Here is a 26,224-nt window from a genome sequence, read left to right as displayed (position 1 = left end):
GACGTCTTCTGCCGCCGATTTTCCGGACCTCTTCTGTCTTCTGGCTCTGTAAGGGGGCCGGCGGCGCGGCTCTGGGACCCATCCATGGCTGGGCCTGTGATCGTCCCTCTGGAGCTAATGTCCAGTAGCCTAAGAAGCCCAATCCACTCTGCACGCAGGTGAGTTCGCTTCTTCTCCCCTTAGTCCCTCGATGCAGTGAGCCTGTTGCCAGCAGGTCTCACTGAAAATAAAAAACCTAAAACTAAACTTTTCACTAAGCAGCTCAGGAGAGCCACCTAGTGTGCACCCTTCTCGTTCGGGCACAAAAATCTAACTGAGGCTTGGAGGAGGGTCATAGGGGGAGGAGCCAGTGCACACCAGGTAGTTCTAAAGCTTTACTTTTGTGCCCAGTCTCCTGCGAAGCCGCTATTCCCCATGGTCCTTACGGAGTCCCCAGCATCCACTTAGGACGTTAGAGAAATACGTAATACAGTATATCTTTGTGAAAATCCTATATTAGATAAAACCTGACACACCAAGCCCCCTCAGGTTATAGAATATAGGGATAGCAGGTTGAGTGAAACACACGAAATGGACACCGCTCAGCTATCAAATGCACACACAGATAGTCACAGTTTGTACAATGCAGAGGTTATTACTGACATTTATACTGCACTGGACTAGCTTACACAGCTATATAACAAATGATATAACAGTACACAGTAAGAACTGGATGTATATCACAGGGTAATTGTACTAGAAAACCCTGACTAAATGCACTCTTTCTTACTAACACTGACTAAAAAAGGCAGATAGAATACTTAAGTGTCATGTAAAGTCACAGCACTGACAACCAGGCGGCTTTACATAGGAGGATTTGCCCAAGCAGTCCCAGGAAAAGTGAGCTGAGGGATAATGGCGCCGCAGACACTGACAGGGAGTGAGGAAAAGACAGATATGCAGCTCCAGGGCGGGAACACTTGCTAGAAATGGCGCCCTGGGGCTGGGGGAGGGGCTTCAGGTCTAAGCCTTATCCCCTCTGCTGGCAAAAACACCGGGTACTGTGGGCGATATAAGAATTGGTTTAGAGAGAAAACCTGACCTGCGCCCATGCCCTGGGGATCTAGTGGGATCGCCTGTATCCACAGTGTCCACCGCCAGCGCGCGTGGCCCGCCCACTTACCACCTCCCGAAGCGCGATCCTGGAGAGCCCCAGTCGTGTGTGTCTAACGTGAAGAAAACCGGAGCCTCCGCTGTAGTTACCCGGCAACCAGGGCTCGGGAGTGTACAGCGCCGCTGAGGAGAGCTGGAGCTGCAGCAGTGAACGTCACAAGACATTTACCACCGCTGCTGCCCTTGAAGTCTTCACTTTTTACCTCATAAAAAGCTTTTCTTAGGGCTGCCTGGAGCAGCCCCTCTGTTCAGTGCCTGCTTACTGCAGCACCAACTTACAAAACTGCAGGGAGGCGGGGTTATAGAGGAGGCGGCGCTGTGCATTCTTGGAACAGTCAAAGATTTGAGCCTGTTGGTGCCTCGGATCAAGATCCTACTCTACACCCCATTGTCCAATCCTAGTGGAGCCCAGTGTACCCCGCAGTAGAAATGGAGAACAAAAATGTGGAGGGTAAAATAGGGAAAGATCAAGATCCACTTCCTCCTCGTGCTGAAGCTGCTGCCACTAGTCATGGCCGAGATGATTAAATGCCATCAACGTCATCTGCCAAGGCCGATGCCCAATGTCATAGTAGAGAGCATGTAAAATCCAAAAAAACAAAAGTTCAGTAAAATGACCCAAAAATCTAAATTAAAAGCGTCTGAGGAGAAGCGTAAACTTGCCAATATGCCATTTACGACACGGAGTGGCAAGGAACGGCTGAGGCCCTGGCCTATGTTCATGGCTAGTGGTTCAGCTTCACATGAGGATGGAAGTACTCATCCTCCCGCTAGAAAAATGAAAAGACTTAAGCTTGCAAAAGCACAGCAAAGAACTGTGCGTTCTTCTAAATCACAAATCCCCAAGGAGAGTCCAATTGTGTCGGTTGCGATGCCTGACCTTCCCAACACTGGACGGGAAGAGGTGGCGCCTTCCACCATTTGCACGCCCCCTGCAAGTGCTGGAAGGAGCACCCACAGTCTAGTTCCTGATAGTTAAATTGAAGATGTCACTGTTGAAGTACACCAGGATGAGGATATGGGTGTTGCTGGCGCTGAGGAAATTGACATGGAGGATTCTGATGGTGAGGTGGTTTGTTTAAGTCAGGCACCCGGGGAGACAACTGTTGTCCGTGGGATGAATATGGCCATTGACATGCCTGGTCCAATGACAAAAAAAAAAATCACCTCTTCGGTGTGGAATTATTTTCACAGAAATGCGGACAACAGGTGTAAAGCCGTGTGTTGCCTTTGTCAAGCTGTAATAAGCAGGGGTAAGGACGTTAACCACCTAGGAACATCCTCCCTTATACGTCACCTGGAGCGCATTCATCAGAAGTCATTGACAAGTTCAAAAACTTTGGGTGACAGTGGAAGCAATCCACTGACAACTAAATCCCTTCCTCTTGTACCCAAGCTACTGCAAACAACACCACCAACTCCCTCAGTGTCATTTTCCTCCTTAGACAGGAACGCCAATAGTCCTGCAGGCCATGTCACTGGCAAGTCTGACGAGTCCTCTCCTAACTGGGATTCCTCCGATGGATCCTTGAGTGTAACGCCTACTGCTGCTGGGAGTCGATTGTCATCCCAAGTCGGAAGACCACTTGTACTACTTCCAGTAAGCAATTGACTGTATAACAGTCCTTTGCGAGGAAGATGAAATATCACAGCAGTCATCCTGCTGCAAAGCGGATAACTCAGGTCTTGGCAGCTGTGTTGGTGTTAAACGTGTGTCCGGTATCCACCGTTAATTCACAGGGAATTAGAGAATTGTTTGAGGTACTGTGTCCGTGGTACCAAATACCATCTAGGTTCCATTTCTCTAGGCAGGCGATACCGAGAATGTACACAGACCTCAGAAAAACCAGTGTCCTAAAAAATGCAGTTGTACCCAATGTCCACTTAACCACGGACATGTGGACAAGTGGAGCAGGGCAGACTCAGGACTATATGACTGTGACAGCCCACTGGGTAAATGTATTGCCTCCCGCAGCAAGAACAGCAGCGGCGGCACCAGTAGCAGCATTTTGCAAATGCCAACTCGTTCCTAGGCAGGCTACGCGTTGTATCACCGCTTTCCATAAGAGGCACACAGCTGACAACCTCTTACGGAAACTGAGGAACATCATCGCAGAAGGGTTTAGCCCAATTGGACTCTCCTGGGGATTGTGACATTGGACAACGCCACCAATATTGTGCGTGCATTACATGTGGGCAAATTCCATCACGTCCCATGTTTTGCACATACATTGAATTTGGTGGTGCAGAATTTTTTAAAAAACGACAGGGGTGGGCAAGAGATGCTGTCGGTGGCCCAAAGAATTGCGGTCCACTTTTGGCATTCAGCCACCGCGTGCCGAAGACTGGAGCACCAGCAAACACTCCTGAACCTGCCCAGCCATCATCTGAAGCAAGAGGTGGTAACGAGGTGGAATTCAACCCTCTATATGCTTCAGAGGATGTAGGAGCAGCAAAAGGCCATTTAAGCCTATACCTCTGCCTACGATATAGGCAAAGGAGGGGGAATGCACCTGACTCAAGTGCAGTGGAGAATGATTTCAACGTTGTGCAAGGTTCTGCAACCCTTTGAACTTGCCACACGTGAAGTCGAACTGACTTCACTGCCAGCCTGAGTCAGGTCATTCTCCTCATCAGACTTTTGCAGAAGCAGCTGGAGAGATTGAAGGAGGAGCTAAAACGGAGCGATTCCGCTAGGCATGTGGGACTTGTGGATGGAGCCCTTCATTCGCTTAACCAGGATTCACGGGTGGTCAATCTGTTGAAATCAGAGCACTACATTTTGGCCACCGTGCTCGATCCTAGGTTTAAAGCCTACATTGTATCTCTCTTTCCGGCAGACACAAGTCTGCAGAGGTTCAAAGACCTGCTGGTGAGACACTTGTCAAGTCAAGCGGAACGTGACCCGTCAACAGCTCCTCCTTCACATTCTCCCGCATCTGGGACTGTGAGGAAAAGGCTAGGAATTCCGAGCCCACCCGCTGGCGGTGATGCAGGGCAGTCTGGAGCGAGTGCTGACATCTGGTCCGGACTGAAGGACCTGCCAACGATTACTGACATGTCGTCTACTGTCACTGCATATGATTCTGTCACCATTGAAAGAATGGTGGAGGATTATATGAGTGACCGCATCCAAGTAGGCATGTCAGACAGTCCGTACATATACTGGCAGGAAAAAGAGGCAATTTGGATCCCCTTGTACAAACTGGCTTTATTTTACCTAAGTTGCCCTCCCTCCAGTGTGTACTCCGAAAGAGTGTTTAGTGCAGCCCGGTCACCTTGTCAGCAATCGGCGTACGAGGTTACTTCCAGAAAATGTGGAGAAGATGATGTTCATCAAAATGAATTATAATCAATTCCTCCGTGGAGACATTCACCAGCAGCAATTGCCTCCAGAAAGTACACAGGGACCTGAGATGGTGGATTCCAGTGGGGACGCATTAATACTCTGTGAGGAGGAGGATGTACACAGTGAAAGGGGTGATGAATCTGACGATGAGGAGGAGGTGGACATCTTGCCTCTGTAGAGCCAGTTTGTGCAAGGAGAGATTGATTGCTTCTTTTTTGGTGGGGGCCCAAACCAACCAGTCATTTCAGTCACAGTCGTGTGGCAGACCTTGTCGCTGAAATGATGGGTTTGTTAAGGTGTGCATGTCCTGTTTATACAACATAAGGGTGGGTGGGAGGGCCCAAGGACAATTCCATCTTGCACCTCTTTTTTTATTTATCTTTGCATCATGTGCTGTTTGGGGACTATTTTGTTTAGTGCCATCCTGTCTGACACTGCAGTGCCACTCCTAGATGGGCCAGGTGTTTGTACCGGCCACTTGGGTCGCTTAGCTTAGTCATCCAGCGACCTTGGTGCAAATTTTAGGACTAAAAATAATATTGTGAGGTGTGAGGTGTTCAGAATAGACAGGAAATGAGTGGAAATTATGGTTATTGAGGTTAATAATACTATGGGATCAAAATTACCCCCAAATTCTATGATTTAAGCTGTTTTTGAGGTTTTTTTTTGTAAAAACACCCGAATCCAAAACACACCCGAAGCCGACAAAAAATTTTCAGGGAGGTTTTGCCAAAACGCGTCCGAATCCAAAACACGGGCGCGGAACCGAATCCAAAACCAAAACACAAAACCCGAAAAATTTCCTGGTGCACCTATCTAGTTCTGAGCAACTGGCTGCAGCAAATGGCACCCACTGCAGAGGGATCCCAGTACACTTTCCCTCTGTTTAGGTAAGTGCTCATGATAGTTTTAGTATTTTCATAATGTGGAATTTTTTTTAGCTTTTAGATTCAGATGTTTGGCTGGTGATGCCTTGAACCCTCAATGCCCGCAGACACTGTACATACACTGGGGTAAATTTACTAACATTCGTATTTTCCCGTTTCAGGTCAAAGTTCAATCACGAATGACATCGAAAGTGTAAAACTGCAACTTTTTGAATTTATTACGACTAATTTACTAAGCTGTCGTATTCGGGTTTTTCTTTTGTTCCGATGTCGATGTCATTCGTGTTTTTTTTTTTTTTTTAACGGCAGTGATTAGCAAAACACTGCCGACTTTTTAAAAATGAATCTCGGCCAGATCTGTGTGATCCGTGCTGGGGTTCATTTATTTTTTTTTTTTTAAATTAAACAGTGTAAAATAAAAAAAAAATTGCGTGGGGTCCCCCCTCCTAAGCATAACCAGCCTCGGGCTCTTTGAGCCGATCCTGGTTGCAGAAATATGGGGGGAAAAATGACAGGGGTTCCCCCATATTTAAGCAACCAGCATCGGGCTCTGCGCCTGGTCCTGGTTCCAAAAATACGGGGGACAAAAAGAGTAGGGGTCCCCCGTATTTCTAAAACCAGCACCGGGCTCCACTAGCTGGACAGATAATGCCACAGCCGGGGGTCACTTTTATATAGTGCCCTGCGGCCGTGGCATCAAAAATCCAACTAGTCACCCCTGGCCGGGGTACCCTGGGGGAGTGGGGACCCCTTCAATCAAGGGGTCCCCCCCCCAGCCACCCAAGGGCCAGGGGTGAAGCCCGAGGCTGTCCCCACCCATCCAATGGGCTGCGGATGGGGGGGCTGATAGCCTTTTGTGATAATGAAAAGATATTGTTTTTAGTAGCAGTACTACAAGGCCCAGCAAGCCTCCCCCGCATGCTGGTACTTGGAGAACCACAAGTACCAGCATGCGGCGGAAAAACGGGCCCGCTGGTACCTGTAGTACTACTACTAAAAAAATACCCAAAAAAAGACAAGACACACACACCGTGAAAGTAAAGATTTATTACATACATGCACACAAACATACATACATACTTACCTTATGTTCACACGCAGGTCGGTCCTCTTCTCCAGTAGAATCCAAGGGGTACCTGTTGAATAAATTCTACTCACCAGATCCAGGGTCCCAGGGTCCTCGGGGCAACCATTTGTAATCCAGGTACTTGATTAAAATAACAAAACGGATACCCGAGCCACGAACTGAAAGGGGCCCCATGTTTTCACATGGGACTCCTTTCCCCGAATGCCAGAAACCCATTCTGACTTCTGTCTAAGTGGGTTTCTTCAGCCAATCAGGGAGCGCCACGTTGTAGCACTCTCCTGATCGGCTGGGTGCTCCTGTACTGAGTGACAGGCGGCACACGGCAGTGTTACAATGTAGCGCCTATGCGCTCCTTTGTAACCAATGGTGGGAACTTTCTGCCCTGCGGTTGACCTAAAGTGACGTCACCGCTGAGCAGAAAGTTCCCACCATTGGTGGGAACTTCACCCCTGGCCCTTGGGTGGCTGGGGGGGGGACCCCTTGATTGAACCCTACTCTTTTTTTTTTAAAGAAAATAACCACTTTCCCACCCCTTCCCACTGATATATATGCACGGATCTCATGGATCCCTGCATGCCTATACAATCACGGATTAAAAAAGCAGGTCTGTTTTTTTTTAGCACTTTTTTACGAGTTGTAATTTTTCACGGCAGTGTTTGTTTGTTTTTTGCTTTGCACTTCTTAGTAAATTACCGAGATTCATACTTAAACAGCCGCGTTTTGACCGATGGTGTATTCATTTGTATTTTTTTTGTTGGACTTCCAAAAAATTACGAATGCCCTCATCACTGCCGTGATTATTGCTTAGTAAATTACCGAGATGACACTTTGATGAAAAAACGGCATCTCGGTCAAAATCGGGACCTTAGTAAATATACCCCACTGTCTGATCAGTTTTGCTCTTTCCCTCTTTGCATTTTATTTTCTGGCTGTTCACACAGTTAACTGTTTATGTGCTGGTTGGCTCTGGCTATTATATATTTTTATGTGCATTTTTGGTATTATTCTTTCAGTTCTTCCTCCCGTTATGCATCTAGAATTTTTTGTGTCTGCTGTGCTATACTGACTATTTTTATTTCACCCTGTTTATTTCATGCATACTTTATGGTGCAGGTATTAAACTGATGACATCATAACAATGCTTAGTTAGCTAATTAATGCAGCCCGTTTATACCTCATATGACCAGTCACTCCAGTAGCTTGAGAAAGGGCACTTGGCTATATGTGCTATATGATATAGATATATATATATATATATATATATATATATATATATATATAGTACAAAAGATGGATGGCACTCCCATACTCACAAAGCAATGGGAATAAATGCAGTATAGACTACAAACACAGGTAATTTCCAACTATACATGTCTCTATTGATATTTTATTAAGGATAAGATATATAAGGGGACATTTACTAAGCACTCAAGCAGTGATAAGAGCGGAGAAGTGAGCCAGTGGAGAAGTTGCCCATGGCAACCAATCAGCACTGAAGTAACATCTATAATTTGCATACTATAAAAATATACAGAGCTGCTGATTGGTTGATGGGGCAACTTCTCCACTGGCTCACTTCTCTGCTCTTATCACTGCTTAGTAAATGTCCCCCATAGTTTCAAAATTAAATACAGATATTTAGTAAACAAGGAAATATTTTAAAAGGTTTCCCAGTTGCAAAAAAACCCAACCATATTATTAATTGATTTTCTTCTTCCATTTCCATCCATAGAAGACAAAGAGAGAAGAAAACTGGAGCTATGCTTACTCCCAGCAGGGGGTTACCGCTGGTGGCAAACCTTTGATGTACGAGTAAGGCTTTTCACCCTTTAATAAATGCAGCCCTTAGGGCTCGTTGAGTTGAGCACATATGAGTATGTTTGAAATGAATGCAATAAAATGTGTCAGCATGCGCTATTATAGAATTAATGTAAAGTAAACACTATGGTATATTTCCTTACATAGCACAAGTGCCATAGATATTTACTTAGAATATATCAATTTCAATGTGGGCATTTGGTTTGAAAAAAAAATAATAGTTTACTTAGTGAATACAAATACAGAACAAGGACTGAAATATTTGTCACTTTAACCTGCTCACAAACAATGAAAGTAATTAACTTGGGTGCTACCTTAAATAATAATAGTAATAAGTTACCTTTGAACATAGAACTGCTTTGAATTATTAAAACATTGTACTGAGGACTGTTGTGACCTTGTCAGCCAAAAAGAGACCAAAACTGCAGTATGTCATCAAATACAGTACACAGTGAGCGCATTTCCTGCGTGCACGTGTCACATGTGCGGCATACACATCACAGACCAGTCATCCTTTCACCCTGCACTGATTACATCCTCAAAGAAAAACAAAGATGGTTTTGATGCTTGGGTTTGTTTGCTCTCTCTTTCCTTCTTAAAACACAATTGGCAATACAGGAATGGATTGTGTCACTCATGTCTGCAATGGCATCTAGCCTTTGAGCCACTTGCAGCCTTAGGGGTCTATTTACTTAGCCTTGGATGGAGATAAAGTTGATGGAGAACGGACACCAGCCAATCAGTTCCTAACTGCCATGTTACAGGCTGGGTTTGAAAAAAGACAGGAACTGATTGGCTGGTACTTTATCTCAGTCCACTTTATCTCCATCCAAGGCTTAGTAAATATACCCAATAGAACCTGATAGCTCATTTTGCTGACTGATTTTTTGTGGCCATGCCAGTGCTTTATAACCGAGCATACACAACTGCGAGTAACGCCGATTTAGAGTCATAACATACATAGTAACATAGTAACATAGTATCTAAGGTTGAAAAAAGACAATTTGTCCATCGAGTTCAACCTATTTGTGGTCTCCTATGCAGGATTATTTGGTATAAAATTATGACTGATGCTGATGACTGCCGTTACGTTTTATCCCTCTTTTTTATAATAACTATAGTGCGTGACTATGCACCATAACCCTGGATATCCTTATCCATTAGGAATTTATCTAACCCATTCTTAAAGGTGTTGACAGATTCCGCCATTACAACTCCCTCAGGCAGGGAATTTCAAACACGTATTGTCCTTACCGTGAAAAAGCCTTTATGCCGTATTGTGCAGAATCTCCTCTCCTCTAACCTGAGCGAGTGTCCACGAGTTCTCTGTGTTGATCTAACCAAAAACAGGTCCTGCGCAAGATATGTGTATTGTCTCCTTATATATTTGTAGATGTTGATCATGTCCCCTCTTAGTCGCCTCTTTTCCAATGTAAACATGCCTAGTCTTTCAAGCCTTTCCTTGTATTCCAGTGTCTCCATGCCCTTAATTAGTTTGGTCGCCCGCCTCTGAACCTTTTCTAACTCCAGGATATCCTTTTTGTAGTATGGTGCCCAGAATTGTACACAGTATTCAAGGTGTGGCCTCACTAGTGATTTATACAACGGGATTATAACTTTCTCGTCCCTAGCATCAATTCCCCGTTTTATGTATGCTAATATCTTATTAGCCTTCTTTGCTGCAATCCTACTTTGGGAACTACTGCTTAGTTTGCTATCTATGAGGACACCTAAGTCCTTTTCCAGTACAGACTTCCCTAATTTTACCCCATTTAGTATGTAGGTGTTATTTTTGTTCTTGTTACCACAGTGCATTACCTTACACTTGTCTGTATTGAAGCACATTCTCCATTTTGCTGCCCATGCTTCTAATTTACCTAGTCGTTCTGAAGCAACTCAGCATCCCCTTCCGTATTTATAACTTTACACAATTTGGTATCATCTGCAAAAATTTACACCGTGCTCTCTAGACCTTCTGATAGGTCGTAAATGAAAATATTGAACAATTGCGGTCCTAATACTGAGCCTTGTGGCACACCACTTAACACTTCAGTCCAATTTGAAAAGGATCCATTAAGATCCACCCATATAAAGGGTTTGCGAAAATAACTACTTGCTCAAAACCACACTCTCCTTCATCCTTGTTTAGTTTCTATTTACACTTTGGCCGGTATCCAATTAGCCCTGATAATTTTTCGGCAGATAAAAATGGGCCGATTTTTGACCGATGGTCATTATCGGTATATCCAAATATAGCCTGTTTTATTGGATGAAAAATGCCCTGTTTTCAGCCGATAACACATGGAATCCGGGATAAGTATCTGGACCCATGTATTATCATAGGAAAAAAGGGTCTCTTATCGGGGATTATGCTTCACGTGCCTCAGTCAACTACATTGGGGCTAATAGGATAGCCCTGGGGAAATCCATTAGCAGCAGTAAATTACTGCTGCTAATTGAATATATCCCCGTAGACTTTACAGTAGTATAGTGAGTGCCTGTCAAACTGTGGCTTTTAACCAGTGGTGCAAGTAGAAATATTATCTTAGTGGTACTAAGTGTGCCAAAAAATTGGTGTGGTCACATGTCATGAGGGGGCATGACCACATAACACCAGGGGGAGTGGCTACATTACACTAGGGGTGTAGCCACATAGCATAGTCCCTTTTCTATTTCTTTGGAGGCAAAGCTAGAAATATATAGTACTGCCTCCAGTATAATAAAAATACATAGTACTGCCTCCAGTATAATAGAAATATATAGTAATAACCTCAGTATAATAGAAATTCATAGTACTGCCTCCAGTATAATAGAAATATATAGTAATAACCCCAGTATAATAGAAATATATTGTAATGCCCCCCAATTTAATAAAAATACTGCCCCCATTATAAGAGGAATATATACTGTAGTAGTGCTCCCGGTATAATAGAAATATATAGTAGTGTCCCACATTACAATATAAATATATAGTAATGCCCCATAATAATAGACATATACAGTGGGGATTGAAAGTTTGGGCACAAAGTATTAACTCTGCAGGGTGCCCAAACTTTTGCAGACGCCATTTTTTGTTTTCTGTTCATTTGAAAGTGTAAATGATGGAAATAAAATCAAACTTTTTTGACATGTTATAAGAATGTCTAATCTGTAATTTGATGCCTTTTGGAGATTTTTCCATCTTTCCTTGGCTTCTTTTTGCACATTAAAATGAATTTTTGCCTGGGGTGCCCAAACTTTCAAACCCCACTGTATAGTAGTGTCCCACATTCCAACAGAAATTCATTGCGATGCCCCCATAATAATAGACATACATAGCAGTGTACACATTACAGTAGAATTATATAGTAATGCCCCCATAATAATATAATTATATATTAGTGTCCACATTACAATAGAAATATATAGTAATACCCCATAATAATAGACATATATAGTAGTGTCCCACATTACAATAGAATTATATAGTAATGCCCCCATAATAACAGAAATATATATGTGTCCACATTACAATAGTATTATATAGTAATGCCCCCATAATAACAGAAATATATATTAGTGTCCACATTACAATAGAAATATATTGTAATGCCCCCATAGTAATAGACATATATAGTAGTGCCCCATAATAAAATAAATATATAGTAATGCCCCCATAATAAAATAAATATATAGTGATGCCCCCATAATAAAAGACATATATAGTAGTGTCCACATTACAATAGAAATATATAGTAATGCCCCCATAATAAAATAAATATATACTGTAGTAGTGTCCACATTACAATAGAATTATTTAGTAATGCCCCATAATAATAGACATATATAGTAGTGTCCACATTACAATATAAATATATAGTAGTGCCGGGTATGGGACTCAGGGTTGACAGTGTCTAGGTTGACACCTATTGGTCGACAGTGGCTAGGTCGACACTAGAAATAGGTTGACGTGGCCATTAGGTTGACCTGAACAAGGTCGACATGAAAAAAAGGTTGACATTAATTTTTCATGTTTTTTTTGGTGTCGTTTTCTTCGTAAAGTGACCATGAACCCCAATTAGTGCTCACCATGCTTCGGGCAGGGTGCCTCGCTCCACTACCACTGTGGTCCGCACAGGTTACCATTCCCAATCGTAGTCCACATGGATCGTAAAGTATTAAAAAGTTTAAAAAAATAAGTTAAAAAAAAAAAAAACTCATGTCGATCTTTTTGCATGTCGACCTTGTTCATGTCGACCTAATGGTCGTGTCAACCTATTTCTAGTGTCAACATATTCACTGTCAACCAATGGGTGTCGACCTAATGGGTGTTGACTTAAGTGGTATCGACCTAGAGTCCGGATACCGTAGTGCCCCATAATAATAGACATATATAGTAGTGTCCACATTACAATAGAATTATATAGTAATGCCCCCTTAATAATAGAAATATATAGTAGTGGCCACATTACATTAGAAATATATAGTAATGCCCCCATAATAATATATATAGTAGTGTTCACATTATAATAGAATTATATAGTAATGCCCCCATAATAATATAAATATATAGTAGTGTCCAAATTACAATAGAATTATATAGTAATGCCCCCATAATAATATAAATATATAGTAGTGCCCCCATAATAATATAAATATATAGTAGAACCCCCATAATAATATAAATATATAGCAGTGTCCACATTACAATAGAAATATATAGTAGTGCCCACATAATAATATAAATATATAGCAGTGTCCACAATACAATAGAAATATATAGTAGTGTCTACATTACAGTAGAGTGATATAGTAATAAAAAAAGGCAAAAGGCACCCAGCCCAGTCCCCAAGCTCCTCTCTTCGCGCCAGCCGCGGCCACCAGTAGAGGAAGCGTGATGTGATCTCATGACGTCATCGTCACATTTCCTGTAGCCCTGACAAAGTGGGAGGCGCCATCATGCTGCTGAACACCATGTTCTTGTTGCTCGACAGTGCATTATAATTGCGGTAATGGCAGTAACAGATGCAAAGTGTGCAGTGGGTGGTACTGCGTACCTGCTGCCAAATTCTTAAGGGTACTCTGTCTGTACCCGAGTGTACCTGCATACTTGCACCACTGCTTTTAACCAAAATAATGTATAATAATTAATATGCCAATAGAAATTTAGCACCATATCATAAGGTATAAAAGTATTTAAAATCTAGCAGATTTAAAAAAATAACTGCCAGCAGCGGGTTATTTTAAATTTCTTGGTGTATATTTATGACTTTTCATTGGTATGAATACTGCATGTGCATAATACGTTTGCTGACGGTGAGCATTGCTTCTAAACACTCATCAATTTTTCATAAAATTTGTTCATGGGCGCTCAAGATAGATCAAAGACAATAAGATAAAAATAGACCATGCCATTGCAGGACACACGGGTCATCATATATTGGAAACAGGTGTACCACCATTATGGGACTACCATGTTGTCTTCCTGTTTAGCATCCCGGATTTCAGACAGACAGAGCTTGCAGGCATATAACAAACTTTCATCCAGTCTAATATGCATCAGGTGAACTCTGCTGCCTGACTGCAGATACAGGATGCTCTATGCATTTTTACAGTACTTTAGCATTCAGCATCGAGAAGTCAGAGAATAAATGTACTATCATTCAAAGGTTTTATTAAGCACAGGACAATTCTTTAGCAAATTTTTACAATTTGATTTGTGAAAAATTTAGCAAATAATAATAAAAAAAATATGGAAATGTGATTGATTGATTGATTGATTGATTTATCAATAATTAGTTAAAACAGAATTTTCCATGGGAAGTCCTTGTCAAGCTAGGCTCCTCCACCCCTTCAGCATGGCTGGAAAACAATGGGGCTTATGGAACTGCATCTCCAGTTACCTCCATTCAAAATAGGCCCACAGAATCCCCTGATGTGTAGTCAGCGTTGACAGGAAACCAAGAGCACAGCTCACTCACCTCCTAAAGTAGCATTGCCCATTCATTCCCACCCTGAACCAGGCGGCCAAAGTCCTGACCAGCCCACAGCATGTCTGAAACTCTTCCCCGAATCTGCCTGAGGCTCTGCTCCCCCAGACCCATCTAAAGCTCCACCCCATAACACCCAAAGATCCACCCCTTGGCCTTTCTGAAGTTATTCCTTACCTGAGTGGATGACCCCAGGGCAGCTCCAAGCAACCCAGTCTGCCATCTGAGAATCGGGATATCTTTTCTGGAAAATTCTTGAGTTCTCACAAAGGGCAGCTGCCCTTTTTATTAAATTGGGGAGATTACAATATATTTCTATTATACTGGGGTTATTACTACTATATATTTCTATTATTATGGGGGCATTACTGTATATTTCTGTTGAATTTGGGACACTACTATATATGTCTATTATTTTGGGACATTACTATATATTTATATTGTAATGTGGGACACTACTATAAATTTCTATTATAACGGGAGCACTACTACAGTATATATTCCTGTTATAATGGGGGTATTACTAAGTATTTTTATTAAATTGCTACACACAGCTGGGCACAGGCAGCCTACGGCACTTATCAGGGTGATTTATAGAAGCTTTGTATAGAGCATCCACTTAGATGCCCTCTCCCCTAGTGCCGTAACAAGGTGTGGTGATGTCAAGGGGGCTTGGACCATTACCACCACTGCAGACTCTAGTAGGTAGAGCACTGTAAGCAAGACAAGCACCTCTGCATTAGCTCTACCAGCTGCAGGAATTTCTGCAAGCTACATGCTGGTGTGTGGGGCAGCAACAGGACCCATTGTGATGGCAATGCCTGCAGACCCTTAGTTAAGGCCCTGGCTACACCCTGTCCATACATCCAGATTCCCTAACCCCTACACCCTGTTCCTGCATCCAGGTACCGTCACCCCTACACCCATCCCTGCATCAAGGTACCCTCACCCCTACATCCTGTCCCTGCATCCAGGTATCCTCACCCTTACACCCTGTTCCAGCATTCAGGTACCATCACCCCTACACCCTGTCCCTGCATCCAGGCACTGTCACCCCTACATCCTGTCCCAGCATCCAGATACCCTGACCCCTACACATTGTCCCTGAATCCAGATACCCTCACCCCTACACCCTGACCCTGCACCCAGATACCCTCACTCCTACATCCTGTCCCTGCATTCAGGTACCGTCACCCCTACACCCAGTCCCTGCATCCAGGTACCCTCATCCCTACATCCTGTCCCTGCATCCAGATACAATCACTGAGTGGTATTATGTAGGGGTGCTGTGTATATTGAGTGGTATTATGGGAGGGCACGGTGTAGACTGAGTAGTATTATGGTGGGTGCTGTGTATACTGAGTGGTATTATAGTGGGTGTTGTGTATACTGAGTGGTATTATAGTGGGTGTTGTGTATACTGAGTGGTATTATGGGGGGTTTTGTGTGTACTGAGTAGTGGTATTATAGGGGGTTGCTGTGTATACTGAGTGGCATTATGTTTGATGTTGTGTATATTGAGTGGTATTATTATTATTATTATTATTATTATTATTTATATGGCACCACAAGGGTTCCGCAGCGCCCAATTACAGTACATAAACAAATAATCAAAACAGGAAAACTGCAACTTACAGTTGACGACAATATAGGACAAGTAGAGGGTAAATAAATATAGCTACATCAGCAGATGACCCTGAAATAAGTATCAGGTGGCAGAAGACTGCTGGATTTGGTGCAGTTGAAGACTATTAAAGTAAGAAAAAGGATAAGCACAAGAGGGAAGAGGACCCTGCTCGTGAGAACTTACATTCTAAAGGCGAGAGGTAGACAGACAGTGGTGACACAGATGGGGTACATAACGTGGAACCGCTCTCTATGTATTATGTATTTACTATGGGGGTTTGTGTGTACTGAATGGTATTAAGGAGGATGGTGTGTATACTGAGTGGTATTTAGAGATGTGCAACGGGCATTTTTCGGGTTTTGTGTTTTGGTTTTGGATTCAGTTCCGCGGTCGTGTTTTGGATTCGGACACATTTTGGCAAAACTTCCCTTTCGAATTTTTGCAGGATTCGGGTGCGTTTTGGATTCGGGTGTTTTGTTTTTTTCAAAAACCCCTCAAAAACAGCTTAAATCATAGAATGTGGGGATAATTTTGATCCTATAGTATTATTAACCTCAATAACCATAATTTGCACTCATTTCCAGTCTAATCTGAACACCCCACACCTCAAAATATTATTTTTAGTCCTAAAATTTGCACCGAGGTCGCTGGATGACTAAGCTAAGCGACCCATGTGGGCGGCACAAACACCTGGCCCATCTAGGAGTGGCACTGCAGTGTCAGACAGGAGGGCAGATATCAAAAAAAGGCTCCTAACAGCACATGATGCAAAGAAGAAAAAAAGGTGCACCGAGGTTGCTGTAGGCCTAAGCTAAGCGACACAACCACCTGGCCCATCTAGTAGTGTCACGCAGTGGCTGAATGTCAAGAGTGGGACGCAATTGTTCGGTCCACTGACAGCATCTCCAGCACGCTCCAGTCACTTTTAAAAAAATCTGTAATTGGTGGACTTATACGGCAGTACCCCAGGACTAATACAGCAGTACCCCATGACTCATACGGCAGTGTCACACAGGATGGCACTTTTCAAAAACTAGGCCCCAAACAGCACCTCATGCAAAGATGTCGAAGAGGTGCAATGAGGTAGCTGTATGACTAAGCCAAGCGACACAAACAATTCCAACTGGAATTATATGTCCAAATCACTGGCATTAAATGGAAAAATCACTGTAATTAATAATTATAAATCACTGGAATTAATTGGCAAAATCACTGTAATTAATAATTATAAATCACTGGAATTAATTGGCAAAATCTCGCTATCGCCTGCCTAGTGAAGTGGAATCTAGATGGGATTTGGTACCGGGGACACAATAACTCCATCAAATGTCTAAATCCCACTGCACTAATGGCGGATAACAGGCGCACATCTAACAGCACACTGATTATACTGAGGACTGATTATACTGAGGACTGATTATACTGAGCACTGATGATACTACAGAGAACTGACACTGAGCAGCACGATGCAGCACAAGACACTGTACTAGTATTAGTGAGCAGCACAAAAGCCCTCTGGAATTGTCACCCCCCAGATACCACTGTGACTGGAATGATGATGACCTATGCACAGTGACAGGACACTAACACAGCACCCTACAGCAGCAAGATGCAGACACTGGACTATTAGTAATGCACAGTAGTATACTGGCCACCACAATGCAGCACAAGACAATGAGCAGTGATACTGAGCACTGATGAGGATACTAGAACTGACACTGAGCAGCAAGATGCAGCACTGGACTATTGTACTGTAGTATACTGGTCACCACAATGCAGCACAAGACAATGAGCAGTGATACTGAGCACTGATGAGGATACTAGAACTGACACTGAGCAGCAAGATGCAGCACTGGACTATTGTACTGTAGTATACTGGTCACCACAATGCAGCACAAGACAATGAGCAGTGATACTGAGCACTGATGATGATACTAGAACTGACGCTGAGCAGGAAGAGGCAGCACTGGACTATTGTACTGTAGTATACTGGTCACCACAATGCAGCACAAGACAATGAGCAGTGATACTGAGCACTGATGAGGATACTAGAACTGACACTGAGCAGCAAGATGCAGCACTGGACTATTGTACTGTAGTATACTGGTCACCACAATGCAGCACAAGACAATGAGCAGTGATACTGAGCACTGATGATGATACTAGAACTGACACTGAGCAGGAAGAGGCAGCACTGGACTATTGTACTGTAGTATACTGGTCACCACAATGCAGCACAAGACAATGAGCAGTGATACTGAGCACTGATGAGGATACTAGAACTGACACTGAGCAGCAAGATGCAGCACTGGACTGTTAGTAATGTACTGTAGTATACTGAGCACCACAATGCAGCACAAGACAATGAGCAGTGATACTGAGCACTGATGAGGATACTAGAACTGACACAGAGCAGCAAGATGCAGCACTGGACTATTAGTAATGTACTGCAGTATACTGAGCACCACAATGCAGCACAAGACAATGAGCAGTGATACTGAGCACTGATGAGGATAATACCTAGAAGAACTGACACAGAGCAGCAAGATGCAGCACTGGACTATTAGTAATGTACTGCAGTATACTGAGCACCACCATGCAGCACAAGAAAATGAGCAGTGATACTGAGCACTGATGAGGATAATACTGAGAAGAACTGACACAGAGCAGCAAGATGCAGCAGTGGACTATTAGTAATGTGCTGTAGTATACTGAGCACCACAATGCAGCACAAGACAATGAGCAGTGATGCTGAGCACTGATGAGGATAATGCTGAGAAGAACTGACACAGAGCAGCAAGATGCAGCACTGGACAATTAGTAATGTACTGTAGTATACTGAGCACCACAATGCAGCACAAGACAATGAGCAGTGATACTGAGCACTGATGAGGATACTAGAACTGACACAGAGCAGCAAGATGCAGCCCTGGACTATTAGTAATGTACTGCAGTATACTGAGCACCACAATGCAGCACAAGACAATGAGCAGTGATACTGAGCACTGATGAGGATAATACTGAGAAGAACTGACACAGAGCAGCAAGATGCAGCAGTGGACTATTAGTAATGTGCTGTAGTATACTGAGCACCACAATGCAGCACAAGACAATGAGCAGTGATGCTGAGCACTGATGAGGATAATGCTGAGAAGAACTGACACAGAGCAGCAAGATGCAGCACTGGACAATTAGTAATGTTCTGCAGTATACTGATCACCACAATGCAGCACAAGACAATGAGCAGTGATACTGAGCACTGATGAGGATACTAGAACTGACACAGAGCAGCAAGATGCAGCACTGGACTATTAGTAATGTACTGTAGTATACTGGTCAACACAATGCAGCACAAGACAAAGAGCAGTGATACTGAGCACTGATGAGGATACTAGAACTGACACTGAGCAGGAGAGACACACTACTAGTATTACTGAGCAGCAATAAGTAAGCACTGATGATAAGCACTGATATTGATATTTCCACTGAGAGAACGTAACCTACATCCTCTCCTCTCTCTACAATGCACAAGTGTAAATGGTAGCGACGCGCGGCTCATTATATGGAATCCGAATCTCGTGAGAATCCAACAGCGGGATGATGAAGTTTTGCCTCGTTCGGGTTTTCCGAGTCAGGCCGGAAGAACCGAGCCCACCTCGAATCCGTGTAAACCACGTGGAGTTCGGGGGGTTCGGTTCTCGGAGAAACGAACCCGCTCATCTCTAGTGGTATTATGTTTGGTGTTGTGTATACTGAGTGGTATTATGGGGGTTTGTGTGTTCTGAATGGTATTATGGGGTGTGCTGTGTATTTTCAGTGGTATTATGGGGGATGCTGTGTATACTGAGTAGTATTATGGTGGGTGCTTTGTTTACTGAAAGGTATCATGGGAGGGTGCTGTGCATACCGAGTAGTATTATGGTGGGTGCTGTGTATACTAAGTGGTATTGTGGGGGGTTTGTGTGTACTGAGTGGTATTATGGGGGGGATGGTGCTGTGTATACTGGGTGGTATTATGGGGTGTGCTGTGTCTGCTGAGTGGTATTATGGGGGGTTTGTGTGTACTGAGTAGTATTATGGGGGGTTTGTGTGTACTGAGTGGTATTATGGCGGGTTGCTGTGTATACTGAGTGCTATTATGGGGGGTGCTGTGTATACTGAGTGGTATTATGACAGATGATGTGTATATTGAGTAATATTATGGGAGGATGCTGTATATATTGAGTAGTATTATGGTGGGTGTTGTGTATATTGAGTGGTATTATGGGGGGTCTGTGTGTACTGAGTGGTATTATGGGGGGGAGGGAAGTTTGCATACTGAGTGGTATTATGGGGAGTGCTGTGTATACCAAGTAGTATTATGGCGGGTGCTGTGTATACTGAGTGGTATTATGGTGGGTGTTGTGTATTTTGAGTGGTATTATGGGGGTTTGTGTGTACTGAGTGGTATTATGGGGGGGTGCTGTGTATACTGAGTGGTATTATGGGGGTGCTGTGTATACTGTCGTATTATGGGGGGTGCTGTGTATACTGAGTGGTATTATGGGGGTTTGTGTATACTGAGTGGTATTATGGGGGGGGGGTTCTGTGTATACTGTAGAGATGAGCGCCTGAAATTTTTCGGGTTTTGTGTTTTGGTTTTGGGTTCGGTTCCGCGGCCGTGTTTTGGGTTCGAACGCGTTTTGGCAAAACCTCACCGAATTATTTTTGTCGGATTCGGGTGTGTTTTGGATTCGGGTGTTTTTTTCAAAAAACCCTAAAAAACAGCTTAAATCATAGAATTTGGGGGTAATTTTGATCCCAAAGTATTATTAACCTCAAAAAACATAATTTACACTCATTTTCAGCCTATTCTGAACACATCACACCTCACAATATTATTTTTAGTCCTAAAATTTGCACCGAGGTCGCTGTGTGAGTAAGGTAAGCGACCCTAGTGGCCGACACAAACACCGGGCCCATCTAGGAGTGGCACTGCAGTGTCACGCAGGATGTCCCTTCCAAAAAACCCTCCCCAAACAGCACATGACGCAAAGAAAAAAAGAGGCGCAATGAGGTAGCTGTGTGAGTAAGATTAGCGACCCTAGTGGCCGACACAAACACCGGGCCCATCTAGGAGTGGCACTGCAGTGTCACGCAGGATGGCCCTTCCAAAAAACCCTCCCCAAACAGCACATGACGCAAAGAAAAAAAGAGGCGCAATGAGGTAGCTGTGTGAGTAAGATTAGCGACCCTAGTGGCCGACACAAACACCGGGCCCATCTAGGAGTGGCACTGCAGTGTCACGCAGGATGGCCCTTCCAAAAAACCCTCCCCAAACAGCACATGACGCAAAGAAAAAAAGAGGCGCAATGAGGTAGCTGACTGTGTGAGTAAGATTAGCGACCCTAGTGGCCGACACAAACACCGGGCACATCTAGGAGTGGCACTGCAGTGTCACGCAGGATGTCCCTTCCAAAAAACCCTCCCCAAACAGCACATGACGCAAAGAAAAAAAGAGGCGCAATGAGGTAGCTGTGTGAGTAAGATTAGCGACCCTAGTGGCCGACACAAACACCGGGCCCATCTAGGAGTGGCACTGCAGTGTCACGCAGGATGTCCCTTCCAAAAAACCCTCCCCAATCAGCACATGATGCAAAGAAAAAGAAAAGAAAAAAGAGGTGCAAGATGGAATTATCCTTGGGCCCTCCCACCCACCCTTATGTTGTATAAACAAAACAGGACATGCACACTTTAACCAACCCATCATTTCAGTGACAGGGTCTGCCACACGACTGTGACTGATATGACGGGTTGGTTTGGACCCCCCCCAAAAAAGAAGCAATTAATCTCTCCTTGCACAAACTGGCTCTACAGAGGCAAGATGTCCACCTCATCTTCACCCTCCGATATATCACCGTGTACATCCCCCTCCTCACAGATTATCAATTCGTCCCCACTGGAATCCACCATCTCAGCTCCCTGTGTACTTTGTGGAGGCAATTGCTGCTGGTCAATGTCTCCGCGGAGGAATTGATTATAATTCATTTTAATGAACATCATCTTCTCCACATTTTCTGGATGTAACCTCGTACGCCGATTGCTGACAAGGTGAGCGGCGGCACTAAACACTCTTTCGGAGTACACACTTGTGGGAGGGCAACTTAGGTAGAATAAAGCCAGTTTGTGCAAGGGCCTCCAAATTGCCTCTTTTTCCTGCCAGTATAAGTACGGACTGTGTGACGTGCCTACTTGGATGCGGTCACTCATATAATCCTCCACCATTCTATCAATGTTGAGAGAATCATATGCAGTGACAGTAGACGACATGTCCGTAATCGTTGTCAGGTCCTTCAGTCCGGACCAGATGTCAGCATCAGCAGTCGCTCCAGACTGCCCTGCATCACCGCCAGCGGGTGGGCTCGGAATTCTGAGCCTTTTCCTCGCACCCCCAGTTGCGGGAGAATGTGAAGGAGGAGATGTTGACAGGTCGCGTTCCGCTTGACTTGACAATTTTGTCACCAGCAGGTCTTTCAACCCCAGCAGACCTGTGTCTGCCGGAAAGAGAGATCCAAGGTAGGCTTTAAATCTAGGATCGAGCACGGTGGCCAAAATGTAGTGCTCTGATTTCAACAGATTGACCACCCGTGAATCCTTGTTAAGCGAATTAAGGGCTGCATCCACAAGTCCCACATGCCTAGCGGAATCGCTCCGTGTTAGCTCCTTCTTCAATGCCTCCAGCTTCTTCTGCAAAAGCCTGATGAGGGGAATGACCTGACTCAGGCTGGCAGTGTCTGAACTGACTTCACGTGTGGCAAGTTCAAAGGGCATCAGAACCTTGCACAACGTTGAAATCATTCTCCACTGCACTTGAGACAGGTGCATTCCATCTCCTATATCGTGCTCAATTGTATAGGCTTGAATGGCCTTTTGCTGCTCCTCCAACCTCTGAAGCATATAGAGGGTTGAATTCCACCTCGTTACCACTTCTTGCTTCAGATGATGGCAGGGCAGGTTCAGTAGTTTTTGGTGGTGCTCCAGTCTTCTGTACGTGGTGCCTGTACGCCGAAAGTGTCCCGCAATTTTTCTGGCCACCGACAGCATCTCTTGCACGCCCCTGTCGTTTTTTAAAAAATTCTGCACCACCAAATTCAAGGTATGTGCAAAACATGGGACGTGCTGGAATTTGCCCATATTTAATGCACACACAATATTGCTGGCGTTGTCCGATGCCACAAATCCACAGGAGAGTCCAATTGGGGTAAGCCATTCCGCGATGATCTTCCTCAGTTGCCGTAAGAGGTTTTCAGCTGTGTGCGTATTCTGGAAAGCGGTGATACAAAGCGTAGCCTGCCTAGGAAAGAGTTGGCGTTTGCGAGATGCTGCTACTGGTGCCGCCGCTGCTGTTCTTGCGGCGGGAGTCCATACATCTACCCAGTGGGCTGTCACAGTCATATAGTCCTGACCCTGCCCTGCTCCACTTGTCCACATGTCCGTGGTTAAGTGGACATTGGGTACAACTGCATTTTTTAGGACACTGGTGAGTCTTTTTCTGACGTCCGTGTACATTCTCGGTATCGCCTGCCTAGAGAAGTGGAACCTAGATGGTATTTGGTAACGGGGGCACACTGCCTCAATAAATTGTCTAGTTCCCTGTGAACTAACGGCGGATACCGGACGCACGTCTAACACCAACATAGTTGTCAAGGACTCAGTTATCCGCTTTGCAGTAGGATGACTGCTGTGATATTTCATCTTCCTCGCAAAGGACTGTTGAACAGTCAATTGCTTACTGGAAGTAGTACAAGTGGGCTTACGACTTCCCCTCTGGGATGACCATCGACTCCCAGCGGCAACAACAGCAGCGCCAGCAGCAGTAGGCGTTACACGCAAGGATGCATCGGAGGAATCCCAGGCAGGAAAGGACTCGTCAGACTTGCCAGTGACATGGCCTGCAGGACTATTGGCATTCCTGGGGAAGGAGGAAATTGACACTGAGGGAGTTGGTGGGGTGGTTTGCGTGAGCTTGGTTACAAGAGGAAGGGATTTACTGGTCAGTGGACTGCTTCCGCTGTCACCCAAAGTTTTTGAACTTGTCACTGACTTATTATGAATGCGCTGCAGGTGACGTATAAGGGAGGATGTTCCGAGGTGGTTAACGTCCTTACCCCTACTTATTACAGCTTGACAAAGGGAACACACGGCTTGACACCTGTTGTCCGCATTTCTGGTGAAATACCTCCACACCGAAGAGCTGATTTTTTTGGTATTTTCACCTGGCATGTCAACGGCCATATTCCTCCCACGGACAACAGGTGTCTCCCCGGGTGCCTGACTTAAACAAACCACCTCACCATCAGAATCCTCCTGGTCAATTTCCTCCCCAGCGCCAGCAACACCCATATCCTCCTCATCCTGGTGTACTTCAACACTGACATCTTCAATCTGACTATCAGGAACTGGACTGCGGGTGCTCCTTCCAGCACTTGCAGGGGGCATGCAAATAGTGGAAGGCGCATGCTCTTCACGTCCAGTGTTGGGAAGGTCAGGCATCGCAAACGACACAATTGGACTCTCCTTGTGGATTTGGGATTTCAAAGAACGCACAGTTCTTTGCGGTGCTTTTGCCAGCTTGAGTCTTTTCAGTTTTCTAGCGAGAGGCTGAGTGCTTCCATCCTCATGTGAAGCTGAACCACTAGCCATGAACATAGGCCAGGGCCTCAGCCGTTCCTTGCCACTCCGTGTGGTAAATGGCATATTGGCAAGTTTACGCTTCTCCTCCGACAATTTTATTTTAGGTTTTGGAGTCCTTTTTTTTCTGATATTTGGTGTTTTGGATTTGACATGCTCTGTACTATGACATTGGGCATCGGCCTTGGCAGACGACGTTGCTGGCATTTCATCGTCTCGGCCATGACTAGTGGCAGCAGCTTCAGCACGAGGTGGAAGTGGATCTTGATCTTTCCCTAATTTTGGAACCTCAACTTTTTTGTTCTCCATATTTTATAGGCAGAACTAAAAGGCACCTCAGGTAAACAATGGAGATGGATGGATTGGATAGTTTACTAGTATACAATTATGGACGGACTGCCACGGTTAGGTGGTATAAAAAAACCACGGTTAGGTGGTATATATTATAATAATAATACAATTATGGATGGACGGACTGCCTGCCGACTGCCGACACAGAGGTAGCCACAGCCGTGAACTACCGCACTGTACACTGGTTGATAAAGAGATAGTAGTATACTCGTAACAACTAGTATGACACTATGACGACGGTATAAAGAATGAAAAAAAAACCACGGTTAGGTGGTATATATTATAATAATAATACAATTATGGATGGACGGACTGCCTGCCGACTGCCGACACAGAGGTAGCCACAGCCGTGAACTACCGCACTGTACACTGGTTGATAAAGAGATAGTAGTATACTCGTAACAACTAGTATGACACTATGACGACGGTATAAAGAATGGAAAAAAAACCACGGTTAGGTGGTATATATTATAATAATAATACAATTATGGATGGACGGACTGCCTGCCGACTGCCGACACAGAGGTAGCCACAGCCGTGAACTACCGCACTGTACACTGGTTGATAAAGAGATAGTAGTATACTCGTAACAACTAGTATGACACTATGACGACGGTATAAAGAATGGAAAAAAAACCACGGTTAGGTGGTATATATTATAATAATAATACAATTATGGATGGACGGACTGCCTGCCGACTGCCGACACAGAGGTAGCCACAGCCGTGAACTACCGCACTGTACACTGGTTGATAAAGAGATAGTAGTATACTCGTAACAACTAGTATGACACTATGACGACGGTATAAAGAATGAAAAAAAAACCACGGTTAGGTGGTATATATTATAATAATAATACAATTATGGATGGACGGACTGCCTGCCGACTGCCGACACAGAGGTAGCCACAGCCGTGAACTACCGCACTGTACACTGGTTGATAAAGAGATAGTAGTATACTTGTAACAACTAGTATGACACTATGACGACGGTATAAAGAATGGAAAAAAAACCACGGTTAGGTGGTATATATTATAATAATAATACAATTATGGATGGACGGACTGCCTGCCGACTGCCGACACAGAGGTAGCCACAGCCGTGAACTACCGCACTGTACACTGGTTGATAAAGAGATAGTAGTATACTCGTAACAACTAGTATGACACTATGACGACGGTATAAAGAATGGAAAAAAAACCACGGTTAGGTGGTATATATTATAATAATAATACAATTATGGATGGACGGACTGCCTGCCGACTGCCGACACAGAGGTAGCCACAGCCGTGAACTACCGCACTGTACACTGGT

The 26,224-nt window shown here is 44.2% G+C and overlaps 1 long non-coding RNA gene across 1 annotated transcript in view; it reads left to right on the top strand.

Annotated features, from left to right (window-relative positions):
• Positions 1–8,205: 8,205 nt before the first annotated feature.
• LOC135019437 (uncharacterized) overlaps positions 8,206–26,224 on the top strand; it is a 37,338-nt gene continuing 19,319 nt past the window's right edge. The window contains exon 1 of the long non-coding RNA XR_010217445.1: positions 8,206–8,281. This is a non-coding gene — a long non-coding RNA (uncharacterized LOC135019437). The remainder of the gene's footprint in view (positions 8,282–26,224) is intronic.

Source organism: Pseudophryne corroboree, chromosome 1, assembly GCF_028390025.1.
Source record: "Pseudophryne corroboree isolate aPseCor3 chromosome 1, aPseCor3.hap2, whole genome shotgun sequence".
NCBI classification, from domain to species: Eukaryota; Metazoa; Chordata; class Amphibia; order Anura; family Myobatrachidae; genus Pseudophryne; species Pseudophryne corroboree.
The sequence above is the reverse complement of the archived record's forward strand: the minus strand, read 5'-3'. Positions and strand labels throughout refer to the sequence as shown.